Consider the following 19,034-nt stretch of genomic DNA (forward strand, 5'->3'; position numbering starts at 1 on the left):
GATCTTACACTCATTGTCAGTATGCTTATGGTGACCGAGTCCTTGAACTTCTTCATTGAACTCCGAAATGAGTTATGCCTCTATTTGGATTTAATGAAATTTCTGATGTAGGGACAATGACTGGTTTTATTATGGTTTATGAGTTAAGAAATTGGATATTTAATTTTGTACACTAAGAAATAAGGAAAATAAAATGTTTTTCCCCTTTTGTCTTGAAAGATAGGCCCTTGGGAATAGCTGGACAGAAACAGCGCCCTTCACATTTATATCCTTACCATGTGTGCAGTTCTTTTTATGTGCCAGGCATTGCCCTACGTACTTTACAAATATTAACCCATTTATCTTTATAATGTCCCAGAGAGGAAGGCACACTCATCATCCCCACTGCTCATGAGAGGGAACTGCAGCCAGCAAGGGTTAAGGATCTTGGCCGATGTTCCAGGGCTACTCCATAGCAGAGATTCCACCACAAGAGTGAGATAGGAGAAACATCTTCCCCAGGCTGTTGCTGTGAGGAGTGGGAGAGTCAATGCGTGTGGTGTGGAGTGTTTCACTCTGCCTGGCACGTACGGAGCAGGGGCTCAGCAAGTGGCCAACACTGCCAGTGTGACTTTTAGTATCGGTATCTAAAGCTGAGTATCTGAAGGAGGAACACAGATGTTTCATGTGCCACCACTAGGAATAACATAGAATGGTGATACACTGACACACCAATTCCTTGAAAATAACAGGTCTGAAGGTTTATGTGCCATGTCCCAGGCAGATGTGTACATTCAGACATAAATAAGGTTTTACAATATACTAGTATATTTACTTCTCTATAATGCTGGAAGTAAAGTAAAGGGAAAAGGCATCCTCATCTCAATATTTAGTAAACATTTCCTGAATACCAGGTTAGATAAGGAAACAGTAGGAAGCCAGATCCCAAAGAATAAAACCTTTGTCCTAATTGTCATGTAAGTTTCTGCAGATTAGTTGTTGTTTTTGTTGTTGCCATTGTTCAAACAAGGAGTTTCAAAACATTTCTGTTCCTCAAAATCTATTTATATATGTGAATATTTACTGCTTTCCTGTCTCTCATTCCCACTGCAATATACAAATATGTTGTCGTACAGTATTATATAAGTTAGTCCCTGCCCTTTGAATCATTTATGTCATTTGGAATCTTGTGATTTAAAGTAACAATTTTTCTCAGCTGCTTCTGCAATGGAGCTTTGCATAGCTTGGTGCTATTGGCTCTGAGAAAATTCATTAGGACTTTACATACAAGGACAGCATATTCAGTCTGCCACGGCATGGTTTGTGGACACTTAAGCTTCAGTCTTTTAAATTTAGTTAATGAAAATTAGAGAGTTGACATTGTAAATAATGACTTACAGCCTCAAAATAATGTGTGCTGTGATGTGAAGGTGTAGCCACCTAATAATGATAGAATGCGAGCTAGATCTACCATGGAAATATTTTAACTTGCTTCCTTCAATATCTATAATTTGTGCCTGATATTTGTTATACCTATTGCATACATTATTAAGGTGGGGGCAGTTTAGCTGATAGGTTAGAGATTTGTAGATCCCTCCAAAAGTTAAGAGGCTATTTTGCTTTGGTATACTAATTGATTCAGTGCAATTATTTTTTCTTGCTGAATCTTAAAAATCTATCTTAATTTTTTCTCAACTTCGACAACAGCAAGTGGCATTTTTCCCCCCAGGAACTGTCTACATCTTTCCATATCCACATGAATTTTTCTACATACTTTTTTTCCCTCATTATGGAACAAGCAGTCATTTTATTGTAGGTCGGAATTAATCTTTTAAAACAAAAACACATTTTCCATACATTGCCCAAAAATGATTTCCCATTCCAAAGTTGTAATATACATGGTTATTAACAGATCCAAATACGTTTTTCCTATCTGTAGCATATCAGAATAAGGAAAAAAGTGCATGAACTTAGTAACCTAAAGGTAGCAGTTAATGTTTAGTATTTTATTACTTTGAAATGATCAACATATTAATGGCATCTGTTATTTAATTTAGCATGTGTTTAAGGATCCGATTTACAGAAACTATTCTGGAACATATTTTTAAGCTGACTTTTTAAAAAATTAATTAATTATTTTTTTAAGGAATGCAAATTTCGTAAGTACAGCTTTAGGTATATAGTTGTTTTTTTTTTTTTTTTTTTTTTTTGACAGGCAGAGTGGACAGTGAGAGAGAGACAGAGAGAAAGGTCTTCCTTTGCCGTTGGTTCACCCTCCAGTGGCCGCCATGGCTGGTGCGTTGTGGCCGGCGCACCGTGCTGATCCGATGGCAGGAGCCAGGTGCTTATTCTGGTCTCCTATGGGGTGCAGGGCCCAAGGACTTGGGCCATCCTTCACTGCACTCCCGGGCCACAGCAGAGAGCTGGCCTGGAAGAGGCGCAACCGGGACAGAATCCAGCGCCCTGACTGGGACTAGAACCCGGTGTGCCGGCGCCGCAAGGTGGAGGATTAGCCTAGTGAGCCACAGCACTGGCCGGTATATAGTTATTCTTTCCTCCATACCCACATCCCCACCCATACTCCCATGCTTTCACGTCCTCCCTCTCCACTTCCTAGTCCCATTCTCCATGAAGATTTATTTTCAATTAATTATGTACACAGAAGACCAACTCTATACTAGGTAAAGATTTTAACAATTTGCACCCAAACACACATGCACACACACACACATACACACCAAAAATAAAAAAAAAAAACCTGAGAACTAGTTTTAGAGTTAATTCTTATAAGAGAACTCATTGAGGACAGGGTTGTGCATGGAGAGTTAGTACACAGTGACTCCTGTTGTTAATTTAAAAATCAACACTTTTGTGTATGATGTCAGCAACCCCCCAAGGCCCTTGACATGAGCTGCCTAGGCTGTGGAAGTCTTTTGAATCCACAAACTCCATCAGTATTTAGACAAGGCCATAAGCAAAGTGGAAATTCTCTCCTCTCTTTAGAGAAAAGTACATCCTTCTTTGATGGCCACTTCTTTCCGCTGGGGCCTCACTCACAGAGATCCTTGATGTAGAAAAATTTTTGCCATGGTGTCTTGGCTTTCCATGCCTGAAATGCTCTCACAGGCTTTTCAGCCAGACCAGGAAGACTTAAGGGCTGATTCTGAGGTCTGAGTGTTATTTAAAGCAATTGTCATTCTATGAGTCTGCTGTGTGGACTGATTCCCATGTTGGAACATTCTCTCCTTTTTAATTCTATCTATTATTATCAGACACTTGATCCTATTTATATAGTCACCTTAACACTTAATATGATTACTTTAACACTTAAGATGGCATTTTTACCACACAGCTTAATGGGATTTGGGGTCCCATGACAAGTTTTTAAACTTACTTAGAAGTAAGTCCTTATTATCCTTTATGTAAAGGATGTCAGGATAATGACTCAGTTTCACTAAACTCACATTTTAACTTTACAGAATCGTATATATCTCATATACTCATTGTCATATTGCTTGTTTGACAAACTTATTTGTATTAATGGAGCATGTACCTCAGTAGCCTAAAATGTATGCCTATATTGTGAGTAATAAGGATCATGAAGATGCCACAGCTGTTATCATTACAAACAGTACAAAAGCAGTCTTGGTTTTGAAAGACTGGTCTAAATCACATGAACTGGAACTTTCACAAAATTTGGGTTGGATTTTATAAAATTCATATTTTCTATACAGCGGATGTATCACAAGTATAGTTTTTTGTGTTTTTTTAAAATAAAACTTCTCTTCATTTTAAGGGTACTTTATATTTATCAACACTTGTTTATTTTTAAGCCAGTTAAAAACAGCATTTCTGTGAGGGATTTCATAAATTCGTGTGGAAATAATTTTATAGGCTAGGAAAATCTCACACAAGGATAGTTCAAGAACTTTGCAGAAGAGCAAAATTAATTGATAGGTTCATTTTGTGCAGAAAAATTTTGAAATTTTCCATGAGTATGTTGATTACTCCTTATCTGCATAGATTTCCAAATATTTTTGCACCAGAATTAACTAAGGTTTTCCTTCAATTGTCCAAGACTTTTTCCTGCATGTTCCTCATAGATAAGTACCTGCATAGGTAAATACCTGCATGTCCCCATGCATGTACAAACATAGAGACCATCATGGATACACATCTCAGAACTTGCCTTCTAAAACTTCTGGTATGGCTCAGGGATAAGCACAGAAATGCAGAACCCTCTGCTGTATATTTACAACAGTAGGTTCTTGTGTTTACCCCACTTGGTATTTTTATCTGGAATGTGTATCTGGCAGATAAAAACCAGTTGAGGTTCCCTGTCCAATATGAGGATTGAAGCTTCCCACCAGCCAGTATTTGTGGAGGATATTTTTAACAGTTCCTTTCCTCTGATATGACATGTCACCTTACCAAGGCTATGGACTAAAATTTTGGGTGAGGGATCAAGAGGATCTGGAAATGAGCAGGCAGATGTAATTAGGACTGGTGAGTTCCGGTATGTTGTGCAAGGCCTCAGTGCAAGGCCTGTTTGCTAAAGGCATCTCCAAAATATCTGTTGACAACACCAAGGAGGCAAGGCAAGGCAGAAAAGACAAGGGTCCAATATCTGGGAGGCAAGGCCACAGGTCAAAAGCCAGAAGGGAAAAAGCATGGCCACATGGACAAAACCACAGAAAAAAACAGGCTGGTAGGTCTGGCCAAGTTAACAAAGCTGCATTGTAAATGGCAGATAGGCAAGGCCAGGCCAGTGGGATAAGGTCTGGTAGGAAAAGCTGGGGTCAGGTAGAGGAAGCGTGGATGGACAGGGAATTTTGGTCATGGTCATTTAGCATTAGGGTTGAGGTCATGCAGCCAAAACTTGAGTGCAAGTGTATTAAGACCAATGGGTTAATCACAGGAGGTAAGGCCAAGAGATGAGGTCCTGGGGACTGGCAAGTGGAGGGAAGATAGATGGGCAATAGTAGGTGAATATATCTCAGTGGGACTGTCAGACCAGCTGTGTAGGGGCAGGAGGAAGGGGCTTCATGTGTTTTAAGGGGCCAAGGTTATGGGGATTTTATTGCCGCATTGAGAGTACCCAATGGACAGTAGAATGTGCTCATGGCTAGGACTTGAAGGGCTTGTAGTAATAGCAAACAGACAATCAGTGGATGGGAGTATAGGGAAAGAATTCTGGCCAAGGGTAGATGGCCTTATGGTTCTAAGTGTGGAATGCCTGAATGTTTGATCCATTGTGCAAGTGAAAACACTGAAGGTCAAGTGGCCTGCTGGAAAGGATGGTGTTCTGGGAAGGTATTTCTGGCCTGTTGGAAAAAGACATCCTAGAAAGACACTTAGGTTAGACCAGAAGGTTATGATCCATATGGTTATTGCCTGGTGGACAAGGCCAGGTGGGCATTGCAAAGTAAACATGCTAAAAAGTAGGTCACCAACAGTGTATGCCCATGGGAATCTGAAAGAAAGGGAAATGTAATATTGGAAGATCAGTTAAGTAATGTCAAATGTATTTTGGTCCATTTGCTAAGACCAGTAGGATAGGCTATGGTATAGAGGTCATGAAATTAAAGCCAAGCTATTAAGGCCATGGGGAAGTAGCCTGGGGCTAAGTTCGGGAGTGAAGGCCAGGGTATGCAGGCCAGGTCTTTAGAGTAGGGAGTGAGAATAGGGACTTATGGCCAAGAGTTTAGTGGCAGAATGGTACCGTACCAATGGATAACAATGGCCATGGGTCCAATACCATAAGGTAAGGCCTGGAGGGAAAGATAGATGGTGAGTCCAAGGGTATAGTGACAGGGAGATGGGCCTTGTCATTACAGGGGATAAAAACAATGGGGTGTAGTCAGAAAGGTACTGTGGGTGGATCAGATAATGTGCAAAAGTCCACTGAAGGGTAGATCTTGGAGGTAAGAGCTTTGGAAATGCAGGGGAGATGTTCAAAGACTAGGAGTTCTGGACAGAAGCTCATGCCCCTGCGTTTCAAACTAGGGGCAATGACTGGTTGCCATGCCAGTTGGGTTGGCCATATTAAAGTTAGATGGTTTTGACCAGGTGAACCAAACCAAGAGGGAGAAGTAGGAGGACAATGTCAGGATGTCAAATCTGGGTAAGCAAGGACAGGGAGGTTAGACCCAGTTTCACTGCCTGGTGGATAAAGCTACAAGAGAAGGACTTGATATTCTGGCCAGGGGTGCATGAGCATAAAGTTTGAGCCTGATGTGTTAGGTAAGATAATCAGGAAGGTAATAACTCCAGGTACTTATGATGAGGTTGTTAAAGCCGGTGAGTTTATACCAGGTGATATAAGTCCAGAAAGATAGGTCCAGGAGTTAATGCCAAACATTATGGCCTCTGTATAAAGGTCACCAGGTTTGGTTCAGGATGTAAGACATCACAGTAAAAACCACATAGGTATACCAAGCATCTATGATCAGGTTTTCAGAGCTGATAATCAGATGGAGTAGGAAACTACAGGGGTAGTTCTTATATTCTGTTGGCAAAGGCAAAGATCAGAGTATCTACCTGTTGGCAAGGATTCAGGCATTGAGATTGGGCTGGGGTGGGGGAATTCCAAGGAGGAGAATGTTTGCTCTGTTAGGTCCAGATGAAATGCCAAGGGAGGAGTAGAAGGGCCCAGTGGGCAATACCAGGAGGACAAGGTGACAGAGGTGAAAATAGGAAGAGAAGGGTAAAAGGGCAAATATCAGACAGGGCTCTATGACCATAGAGTCCTGGCCATGCTGGCACAGCCTGAATACAAAGCCATATGTGTTAAGCCCACTAATATAGTGGTACCAAAGGCAATGTGGTTAAGTCCAGTGAATAAGGCCAGGAGATGAAGGTGTATGGGATAAGGCCAGGAGGTTATGACCTGGTAAGAGTAAAACAGTCTCCTTCCTTTAGTCTGAATCAGCCTTATTTGGGGGGACATTCAGGGGAGAGAAGCAGCAGAAGGAAAAACTTTTGTCTCTCTCCCTCCATATCTGTCACTCTGCCATCTATATAGTAAATGAGTAAATGAATAAATATTCAGGAAAAAAAAGAGTTTGGCAATTGCATAGCACTTGGGAATAGTGCAATGGGTCAGTTCAGGTGCAAATGGCCATATGGGGAATGTATGGAGAGAAGGTCCAGAAAGGTCAGTAAACAATGAAAATGCCTGGACTGTAGGACAAGGGAAGGAACTAGAGAGAATCAATGTAATGGGTGTCTGCCATTACATTAAGACAGATGGACAAGTGGTACTATCCCAGAACTATCCCAGTTGAGTCGGGTAAGGCCTGGAGATGAATACAGGATATGCATAGGCAAATGTGTAAAGGCAAGAACTTCTGGTTGCACGGGTATGGCAAAAGGCTATGGGTATGAAGTCAGGCCAGAAACAAATTCCAATTGGGGAAGGTTTAAAAATGTTCAGTCTAGATGCTTAAGGCAATATATGCAGGTCTGGTGGGCAAGGGGTTCAGGACACACTGGACTACACAAGTCTCCTCAGAACTTCACGATCCTGGAGGCTTCTCAGGAAGATTGGATCATAGAGCCAAGTTACTTAGGGTGTAGAGGTTCAACTCATGAGGTTATTATCTGGTGACTACACCAGGAACTTAACAGCAGATGGGCTGAGCCAAGTGGTTAAAGCAACAAGGAAGGGCAGAGGAGTACAGGCGGGGTATGTGTAATGCAGTCTGCTGGGCAGGAGGGTATGGACAGGTGGAGATGGCCCTTTTGGTTAATCCCAGGTGTATATGCCCACTTGGGCAGTACTGGCACAGGAACTACAGGCATGGCTACAAAAGTAAAGGTTAGCAAGGACTGGTGGACAAAGAAAGCAGACCATGGACATGGGTTTCTGTCATAGAGGTCTGCCCACTGGATGAAACAAGTAAACAAGGCCCAAGTGTAAGACCACCCGGTTTTACGGCCAGCTGTGTACTTCCTGGGACTTAAAGGTATATAGGCATGCCAAAAGGGTAAGGGCATTTGGTTAGGATGGGGAAGAATGTCAGGTGAGGAAGGCCCACTTGGATAATGGGAAGTGCTTACCACAGATGGAAAAGCCTGGTGGACATTGTGGGTTACAGATAAGGAGACCAGGCCAAAGTGTAATGCTGTAAGTACACAAAGGTGTACTGACCCAAGGAGCCTGTTATAGTGGGCAGAGCAGGGAATAAGAACTGGTGCATAAGTCAGCAAAGACTATGAGATGAAAGCCTATAGGATAAGGTCTTAAGTCTATGACTTGTGACCGCACAAGGGCAGATGGATCTGGCCAGGTAAATAGAGGCATGGGGAATGGGTAGATGAGTATGGATGTAGCATTAAGTGCTAAAAGTTTTAGCCAGGGGTGAACTGCCAGGAGCAGAAGCCGCAGTGGATAAGCACAGGTACATATGGCCATGAGGGTAGGGTATGTGGGGCAGGATCCGGGGGCATGGCCATGAGTAGAGGGACAAGGAGAGGCCAGTGGTCCAAGGAAAGGTACCTAAGCACATGGGGATATTTCCAGAGTATTTACTCACTAGATTGGGAATGGTATCCCAAGTTGATATTACCTCAAGCTGGGTGTCACTACATGTGCAAGGATATGGGTTTATGGGTATGTAAATATAGAAAAATGAACTTAGATACTTATGGCAAGATGGATAGAGGGCAGGTGGAACAGGACTATGTGTGGCAGCAGAACTAGGGGCAATGTGGTCTGAGTAAAGGGATACCGCCAGATTGGGAGTGCCAATTGGATAAGATTATATGCAAAAGCCACGTGGGGAAGGCCATGGGCATCAGGAAAGGGAACTGCAGCCAGGGTTTCTTTTTTAGAAGGCTTTTATTTAATAAATATAAATTTCATATGTACAGCTTTTGGATTATAGCAGTACTTCCCCCCATACCCGCCCTCCCACCCCCAAAAAACCATCCCACCTCTTTATTAAGATTCATTTTAATTATCTTTATATACAGAAGATCAACTTTATACTAAGTAAGGACTTCAACAGTTTGCACCTACACAGACACACAAAGTATAAAGTAATGTTTGAAGACTAGTTTAACCGTTAATTCTCAAAGTACAACTCATTAAGGACAGAGCTCACTACATGGGGAATAAGGGAACAACTCCTGTTGTTAATTTAACAATTGAAACTCTTTTATTATTTAGTTATTTATTTGAGATATAGAGTTACAGACAGTGAGCGGGAGAGTCAGTGAAAGCTCTTCCATCCACTGGTTCATTCCCCAAATGGCTGCAGTGGCCGGGGCTGTGCCGCTCCGAAGCCAGGAACTAGGTGCTTCTTCCTGGTCTCCCAAATGGGTGCAGGGGCCCAAGACCTTGGGCCATCTTCTACTGCTTTCCCAGGCCACAGCAGAGAGCTGGATTGGAAGGGGAACAGCCGGGACTAGAACCGGTGCCCATATGCAATCCCAACACTGCAGGGGGAGGATTAACCTACTGCACCACAACATCAGCCCTTTGAAACTCTTGTTTATGACATCAGTGATCACTCGAGGCTCTTGTCATGAGCTGCCAAGGCTATGGAAGCCTCTTGATTCCACAAACTCTGACATTATATAGACAGGCCCATAATCAATGTGGAAGTTCTCTCCTCCCTTCAGAGAAAGGTACCTCTTTCTTTGATGGCCCTTCTTTCCACTGGGATCTCACTCACAGAGATCATTCATGTAGGTCATTTTTTGCCACATTGTCTTGTCTTTCCATGCCTGAAATGCTCTCATGGGCTTTTTAGCCAGATCAAATTCTTTAGGGGCTGATTCTGAGGCCAGAGTGCTGTTTAGGACATTTGTCATTCTATGAGTATGCTGTGTGGCTTGCTTCCAATGCTGGATCATTCTCTCCTTTTTAATTCTATCTATTATTATTATTTTTTTAATTTAAAATTTTCTTTATGAATGATTTCAGACATCAACTACTAAATACATGAAATAGGCATATATTGATACTATTCATACAGAGCACCACAGAATCTAAGCCATTTCAAAACTATGGATCAGAGAGCAGCCATATTTAAAATCCACAATATTTAAAGGGAAAAATTTGCCTAAACAAATTCAGATTTTCTCGGACAAAAATGTCTTAAGTAAAAAAAAACTCTAATGTATGCAAATAGTTCAAATAAAGAACTCACAGTAAATGAACAAAGTGATTTTCAATAATGAGATTTAGTTTTATTTGAGGAGTCTTTTTATTTAAGGCTTCTTTCTTTCTCAGAAGCATTTCATAGAGTATTAACTTTCAACACTCTAACAACCTTAGTTTCTCACATTGGTGACATGCCCACATTGTAGTACAATTTACATTTCCTTGCATTTATACTCCTCCCTGAAACTCATTGGTTTTAATATGGTGTCATGTACTAGGTTCAAAGAATTTATTCTGCATTTCCCATACCATGAACATTTCTCTGATATAGCGGTATATAATCATAATTTTCAGCAAAATTTGCTTTGAGGTAGAGAGCCAAATGAAAACTGGGAATGGATGCTCAGTCTACACTTCAACAATATATTGATTCCATATAGAAACCCTTTAGGTAGAAGGAATAAGATGTTCAATACTGGTAACTTCCTCTGAGTTGCTTCTAGCATTGGTTGGTAGGTAAACATCATTTGCAACAAAATGGAGGAATCTGGAAAACACCACGCTGAATGAAATAAGCCAGTCCCAAAGGGGCAAATATCATATGTTCTCCCTGATCTCTGACAACTAACTGAGCACTTAAAAGAAAACCTGTACTAGTGAAACTGACACTATGAGAAGGAATGACTTGATCAGCTATTGTCCTGACAGTCGAGGAAGAGCTTACTATTTTATTATTTTCTTTTTCATAGATTGCCTTGATTATGCTGAGGAATGTTCCTTCTATACCCAATTTGTTTAGAGTTTTCATCATGAAAGGGTGCTGTATTTAATCAAATGCTTTCTATGCATCTATTGATATAATCATATGGTTTTTGTTCAGCAGTTTGTTAATATGTTTATTACATTTATTGATTTTCTTTTTTAACGATTTATTTATTTATTTATTTGACAGGTAAAGTTACAGACAGTGAGAGAGAGACAGAGAGAGAGGTATTCCATCCGCTCTTCCACTCCCCAAATGGCTGCAACAGCTGGAGCGAGCTACGCTGATCCAAAGCCAGGAGCCAAGTGTCTCTTCCTGATGTCCCATGCGGTGCAGGGGCCCAAGCATTTGGACCATCCTCCACTGCTTTCCCAGGGCACATCAGATAGCTGGACTGGAAGAGGAGCAGAGGAGCAACCGGGACTAGAACCTGGTGCCCATATGGGATGCTGGTGCTGCAGGTGGAGGATTAACCTAGTGTGCCACAGCTCTGGCCCCAATTGATTTTTGAATGTTGAGCCAGCCCTGCAAATAAGGGATAAGTACCACTTGGTCTGGGTGGATGATCTTTCTGATGAGCTGCTTGATTCTATTGGCTAGAATTTTGTTGAGGATTTTTGTGTCTATTTTTATCAGGGAAATTGGTCTGTAATTCTCTTTCTCTGTTGCATATTTTTCAGCTTTAGTAAATAAGGTGATGTTTTGCTGTGGATTCACTCTGAGAGGAGGAGCATGGTGGGGGCAAGAGGCGCGGAGTCACCACACAGACACCACGAATCAGGTGAAAGCGGGCCAGAGGTGAGCAGCTCGCAGACTCATTTATTTCAGTTGGTACAGCAGCTTATATAGCCAAGGCAGCCAATCCGGTCAAGGGGCAGTTTATGCCCTAGCCAATCACAGCCTGTTGCCATGCAGGCAGGCTTCATTGCCAGGTGGTTTCCGAAGCCATTCCTGAGTAACTGATGCTCACTTGCCAGTGACCATCTTGGCATGGCCTTCTCATTCCACCACAGTGATGCAGTCAGGATTTCAAAACTCGTGGGCACTGGTGTCTTTCCTAAAGGTCAATATAAGGCCAGTTTAGCAAGGCCATTTGCAAAATCATGGTAAGAAATTCAAGGAAGCGAGGCCAGGCACAAAAGGACACGGTGGCATGACCCAGAAGGTGACAAATTCCTAGATAAAAGACCAGATGAGCAAGGTTTGGGAAGTTTGTGCAGTGGTTAGAGGCCCAGATTTTTCGGCCAAGTGGACAAGTCTCCAGTGAAATGAGTGCTATGTCTTGTCAGGTCAATCACACAATGAATGGCAGATATGCAAGGCCAGGACAAAAGGAAAAGGGTTTGTAGGCAAAAGATAGGTTGGGTAGGGGAGAGTTGCATGGACAGGGAATTTTGGATATGGATGTCTGATATTAGGGTGATGTCAGCTAGGCAAGAATAAATACAAGACCAGCAAAAGGTACTAAGGCCAGGAGGTTGAGGCCAATTAGTTAATCAACAGATTTAAGGCAAAGAGGCTCGGTCATGAGAATATCAGCTGGAGATAATGGGTGAGTGGGCAATACCAGGTGACTATATCCTAGTAGGAAATAGCAGAGATTCAAACAAACCAGGTTAAGAGCAGAGGGAATTGTCCTCAAATGTCATCAGGTGCCAGGGTTATGGGATTTGTCAAGAATGTTATCGCCACAATTAGAGTACCCAGTTGGTATGGAAATGTGCTTAAGGCCAGGTTGGGAAGGATTTGTAAGCAAGGGCAGCTGAAAGTGGAAGGGATTATGGGGAAGGAATTCTGGCCAAGGGTGGATCTCCTTATAGTTCTGGCCTAGTCTACAGGGTCTGCACTTCAGACTGATTGAGTAAGGACAAATATTAAGACATCTTGACAGCTGAGGCATGACAGGTGGCTGTGGGTAGGGAGTTTCTGCCTGGAGGAAAAGATATATGATAGAAATCTAGTTCGGCCAGGCCACTAGGGTAGACATGTGGTTAATGCCACACAGAGAAGGCCAAACAATCAACCTGAGTTTTCCTACAGGTCTATCACCAACAATATCTGACCAAGGGAATCTACACAAAAGCACAATGCAATCATGGAAGACCAATTGGGCAATTATGTTGCCAAAGTTTTATTGCCTCAGGTGTAGTACAGGTTGGCTAGGCCTTCCAAGTCAGCCCAATTGGTTAATACCAGGAGATAAGAGCCAAAGAGTTACCATCTGGTGAGTAAGGCATGCAAGTTAATTCCACATGTGTATAACCACAGGGGCCTGCAGGCATATGACCATAACAAAGGGTAACTGCTCAGTTTTGGGTTGAGGGTAGTGCCAGATGGAGAAGCCCAGGTAGATAATGTCAGAGGTTAATGTGGGAGTTGTGAAAGGGCTGGGGTATCGAGGATAGTAATCATGACCAAATGGTCAAGACCTGGGTGTGGAGGCTGGAAAGACCATGTCAACAGGATTAACCCAGAAGCATGAAGCCTGGGAGGTGATGCCAGAAGTATAAATAAATGAGGCTAAAACAGAGGAGTCTAGTCATGAGTTTATGCCTACAATTCTCCAGCTCAGTGTGTAAGGGTGGATTGTCATGTAGAACTATAACAATGTGGGATATGAGGACATGGCCTTAAAGCTAGGAGGGTGTAATCCAGGGATAAGGGCTAGTGTGGAAATATCACATGAAGTTGTCCATGTGGAAAAGAATGGGTAGTCAGATGAGGTGGGTATGGGTGGGGGGATGGGATTGGTGCATATGGCAGCACTATGGACAATGGGGTCTGGATATAAGGGTAGTGCCAGATTGGAAATGCCCATCAGATAAGATTATAGGGAAAATACCAAATAGGGAAGGTCATAGGGCACATAGGGAATAGAAATTAGGACAGAGAATTCCATCCAGGATTTTTGGACCAGAAGTTTTTGTTATCTTTCACAAGGGCTGAATGTAAAGCCACTTTGAGCGGTCACCTCCAGAAGACCTGGTGAGCAAGTGAATGAGTCAAGGCCAGGCTGAAGAGGACAAGGGGACACTACCTAGGAGTCAAGGCCATAGGTCAAAGGCCAAAGGGACAAGGTCAAGGAAATTCAGGTAGGGATTTGTGGCCTAGACTTTATGGCCACTTGACCACAAGACCACAGTGAAAAGAGAGGTAGGTCTAGTCAGGTCAACAAAGCCACATGGTAAATGGCAGACAGGCAAGAGCAGTAAGATGAGGGTGGTTGGGCAATACTGGGGTTGGATAGGGGCAGAGGTGTAAGTACTGGGAATTTCAGTCACAGGCACCTGGCCTTGGGGTATAGATCAGGTAGGCAAGATTTGAGTGCAAAGACTGGGCAGGGAATTAAGGCAGGTCATAGAAGCCAATGGGTTAATCAAAAGAGTTAAGGATAAGAGGCTATGGCTGAGGGAATGTGACTGGCAAATAACAGGTATCTGGGCAGTATCAGGAAAATTAATCCTGGTGTGAAAGTGGTAGTGGGCCTGTATTTTGTCAGGGGCCAAAGATTTCCTGATTTGGCCAGAATATTTCTGTTGTGGTCACAGTAAATGATGGTTATGGGAATGGGCTTAAGGCCTGGATGGTAATTATTTGTAGGCTAGGCTAGATGGCACATAGTAGAGATATCTGAGGGGAAGGAATATTGACTAAGGGTGAATGGCCTTATGGTTCTGGCCAAGTGGGCAAGGTCTGAATTTAAGGCCTGTTGGGTATGGGCAAATGCTGAGGGTCAGGCAGATAGGTGGGGAAGGACTACACTCTCTGGGCAGAGGTTTATGGCCAAGGTATTGTGATCAGCTGAGCAAATATACACTGAAAAGCTAGTTTGGAGAGGCCAAGATGATAGAAACATATGGTTAATGCCAGATGGACAAGGCCAATGGGGACAATCCAAGTGTATCTGCTCAGAAGTGTATTCACCAACATTGTGTTCTGTGGGGCGTCTATACAAGAGAACAATAGAATAATAGGGGGCTTGTGGTATAATGTACACTATTTGTGATCAGGTCATCAAGGCCAGGAAGTCAGAACACTGAGACTAATGGGCATAGTGTATGGGGACAAGTCAGGGCTTGGGGTCGGGTCAGGTATCAATGCCAGGTTTGGGTGGCAAAGTGCATTCAGAAGTTTAAGGCAAGGTTGGCAAGCCTGATGTCTTCAGGAAGTAAAAGTGAGATTGATAAGGACATGATTGTAAGACATGTGGAATCAGTACAAGGAATTGGGAAAGATGCATATGTCTACACATGTGGTTCTATGCAGGCCAGACCAGAGTAGCTCAGGTGCCTATGACAAGGAGGCAAAGACCAAGATGTTGTTACCAGTTCAATATACTTGGAGTATAACATCAGACAGGGATATCCAGTGGTGTAAATAAGGGGGTATAGGTAGATGAGTATTCATGGAAGGTAAGGGCAATGGAGATGTAATTCCACATGAGGAATATCCTGTTATAGTCTGGTGTGTTAAAGCCAAGCTGGAAAATCATGGTAGGGCGAGGCATAGGCAAAGCAGAAAGACATCCAGAATGCAGGTATTCCAAAGGGTCAAATCAACTGGAGAAGCCACAGTGAGAATTTATAGGAGTTGGTGGCCATGGGGTCAGAGCAAAAGGGTAAAGGTCTTTGTTATGACCATCTGCTTAATGTGGTAAGGCTAAGGCCAGGAAGTAAATCCTAGGAGGCTTTCACTTGTGGAATAAGGCTGCCGGGTAAATTTCAGCTGGGGATATACAAGTATTAAAGGCCAGACGATTGTAGGCATAAAACCAAATAGGGTAATGTTCTGAGGTCTGGCCATGGTGTAATGTTGGGCGGAGAAATCCCAGTGGCTGAATCTGGATGCTCAAGGCAATGTGAGAAAGCCTGCTCAGCAAGTGATGAGACATAAAAATGAGGTAGGAAAATCCACAGTCCTGAGACCACAGGGTTCATTTCACATGGCAACGAACAGACATGATCATGTTTCTAAGTGAGTAAGATTAACGCTGTTGATGCCTAAAATGTTATGGACACAATGGAAAAGCTAGGCGATTTCACCACAATGTCAATACCACTTAGGCATGAACAGGCTGGTAAAGCAAGGGGAATGGAAAGATGAGTATGGGTTAAGGTAAAGCAATGGATCTTGCATTCATATTGGAGGCTCTGGTATATAGTGAAGGCTCAGTAGGTGATCCATGTGCAGAAGCCCAAGAGGGCATTGCATAGTGAGAAAGACAAGGGGCCAGGCCATAAGGGCAAGAAGACAGCAAGGTCATGGACACAACGCAAGTTGGTTGAGAATACGAAAAACTTGCAACTGTTCTATGGCCTCAGGATTGGGACAGGTTGGCTAGGCCTTCCGTAGAATTCCAGGTGGTAATGGAACTTTACCATCTGGTGAGAAAAGTCAGGAGATTAACGCCACACTGCTATGCTCAGATTTGTAACAAGGAGTTATGGGCATATTCCTATGAATGAAGGGTTACAACATGGGGTTAATATCATATGGGGAAGCCCAACTTGAAAATGTCAGAAGATTAAGTTGTTTGGGGAAGTGGGTTGGGCATCAAGGAAAATATCATGGCCAAATGTTCAAGACCTGGATTATGAGGACAGAAGTACAATGTTAAGAGATTTAATCCAGGGGCATAAAGTTTGGTAGACAATGCCAGAGGTGTGAAAAATGGGGTAGGAACAGGCATTCTGGCTGAGGGTATATGACTATAGCTCTCTGGCTTAGTGTATAAGGACGTAAGGACTTTTCTTAACGGTCGAGGAATAGTTTCTTTTTTGTTTCTTCATACTGTTGTTGAATCTTAACAGAGATTTAATCATATGTGTATAAAGTCAATTGAAAAGAGAGTTCAGTAAAAAATAAGAGTGGCAATAAGAGTGCGAATAAGAGAGGGAGGAGGAAATTTGTAACTGCAAAGTTGTATAATTCTGCATACATTCCTACAGACTGACTTCTAAGGATACAGTTTATTTTTTAAGCTTTTATTTAATGAATGCATTTTTCATAGGTACAACTTTAGGAATACAGTGGTTCATTCCCCCCTACCCACCCTCCCACCCCGTCTCCCATCCCATCTCCTACTCGCTCTCCTATCCCCTTCTTCATTATGTTTCATGTTTAGTTTGATTTTATATACAGAAGACCAATTCTATGTGAAGTACAGATTTCAACAGTTTGCACCCACATACCCACACAACATATAGAGTATAGTTTGAGAACATGTTTTGCAGTTAATTCTCATAGCACAACTCATTAAGGCCGGAGGTCCAACATAGGGAGTAAGTGCACAGTGACTTCCGTTGTTCCTTTAACAATTAACACTCTTATTTATTATGTCAGTGATCATCTGAGGCTCTTTCAAAGATGCCAAGGCTATAGAACCCTTTTGTGACCACAGACTCCATCAGTAATTGGACACAGTCATAAGCAAAGTGGAAGCTTTCTCCTCCCTTCAGAGAAAAGTACATCCTTCTTTGATGGCCCCTTCTTTCCACTGAATTCTCACAAGGATCCTTCATGTAGGATATTTTTTGCCACAGAGTCTTAAGGATGGGCTGCGCAGAGAAACACAGTCATCACTACATGCATACTGAAAGCAAAAGAATAGGAAAAGTTATTTCGTGCTAACAGAAACCATAAATAAGCTGTTGTAGCCATCCTAATATCAGACAAAATATACTTTAAAAAACTGTTAAGAGACAAAAAGGCACTACATAATGATTAAGGGATCAATTCAACAGGAAGATATAACTACTATACCTGTATATGCACCTAATTACAGGGCACTTGACCAATTAAAAGAAATCTTAAGGGATGTAAAGGGAGACATAGACTCAAATGCAATAGTAATGAGGACTTCAGTACTCCACTTTCAGCAATGGACAGATAACCATCAGAAAATGAGCAAGGAAACAACAGCGTTAATCAATACTATAGACCAATTGCACCTAACAAATGTCTAGACAACTTTCCATCCTACAGTCACAGAATACATATTCTCACCAGTGCATGGAACTTTCCTCAGGGTTCACCACATGCTACGACATAAAGCCAGTTTCACCAAATTCACAAATTGCAATCACCATGCATCTTCTCAAACCACAATGGAATGAAGCTGGAAAGGAGCAAATCAGCAATATCTATAACATATTCAAACATAAGAGAGACTGAACAACATGCTACTGAGTGAATAGTGGGTCACTGAAGAAATCAAAAGAGAAATCAAATAATTTCTGGAAATAAATGAAGACGAAATACAACATATCAAAAGTTATATGACATAGCAAAAACAGTGTAAAGAGGAAAGTTTATAGCAATTGACGCCTACATCAAGAATTGTCAAAGACACCTAATAAATGAGCTATTCATGCATCAAGGACCATGAAAAACAACAGCAAACCAAACCCAAAACTAGTGGGAGAAAAGAAATAATTAAAATTAGAGAAGAAATCAACAAAATTAAAACAAAAAAGTACAAAAGATCAGCAAACCAAGAGGTGTTTTTTTTTTTTTTTGAAAAATACACAAAATTGGGGCCTGCAGCATGGCTCACTTGGTTAATCCTCCACCTGAGGCATCGGAATCCATATGGGCACCAGGTTCTAGTCCTGGTCACTCCTCTTCTAGTTGAGCTCTCTGCTGTGGCCTGGGAGGGCAGTGGAGGATGGCCCAAGTGCTTGGGCCCCTACACCCACATGGGAGACTAGGAAGAAGCGCCTGGCTCATGGCTTCGGATCAGTGCAGCACCAGCTGTGGCAGCCATTTGCGGGGTGAACCAATGGAAGGAAGACCTTTCTCTGTCTCTCTGTCTATAACTCTACATGTCAAATAAAAAAGTAAAAACAAATAAAAAATACACAAAATTGATGTACCATTGGCCCACCTAACCAAAAACGGAGAGAGACAACCCAAATTGATAATGCTAATGGCCTTGTCTAAATACTGATGAAGTTGGTGGACTCAAAAGGCTTCCATAGCCTAGGCAGCTCATGTCAAGAGCCTTGGATGATCACTTTCATCATACATAACAGTGCTAATTTTAAATTAACAAGAGAAGTTACTATGCACTAACTTCCCATGCAGGACCTCTGTCCTCAAAGTGTTATATTATCAGAGTTAAGAGTAAATCTTGTTCTCAAAGATTTATTTCATCGTAGTGTACTAAGTGGAGGATATTCT

General features: G+C 42.2%; 1 long non-coding RNA gene across 1 annotated transcript in view; it reads left to right on the forward strand.

Annotated features, from left to right (window-relative positions):
* The window catches only part of LOC149119705 (uncharacterized), a 69,822-nt gene that overhangs the window by 49,084 nt on the left and 1,704 nt on the right, over window positions 1–19,034 (forward strand). The window contains exon 2 of the long non-coding RNA XR_016227972.1: window positions 11,534–11,651. This is a non-coding gene — a long non-coding RNA (uncharacterized LOC149119705). The remainder of the gene's footprint in view (window positions 1–11,533; window positions 11,652–19,034) is intronic.

This window comes from Oryctolagus cuniculus, chromosome X (genome assembly GCF_051225735.1).
Source record: "Oryctolagus cuniculus isolate XC-2025 breed Fujian yellow rabbit chromosome X, ASM5122573v1, whole genome shotgun sequence".
NCBI lineage: Eukaryota > Metazoa > Chordata > Mammalia > Lagomorpha > Leporidae > Oryctolagus > Oryctolagus cuniculus.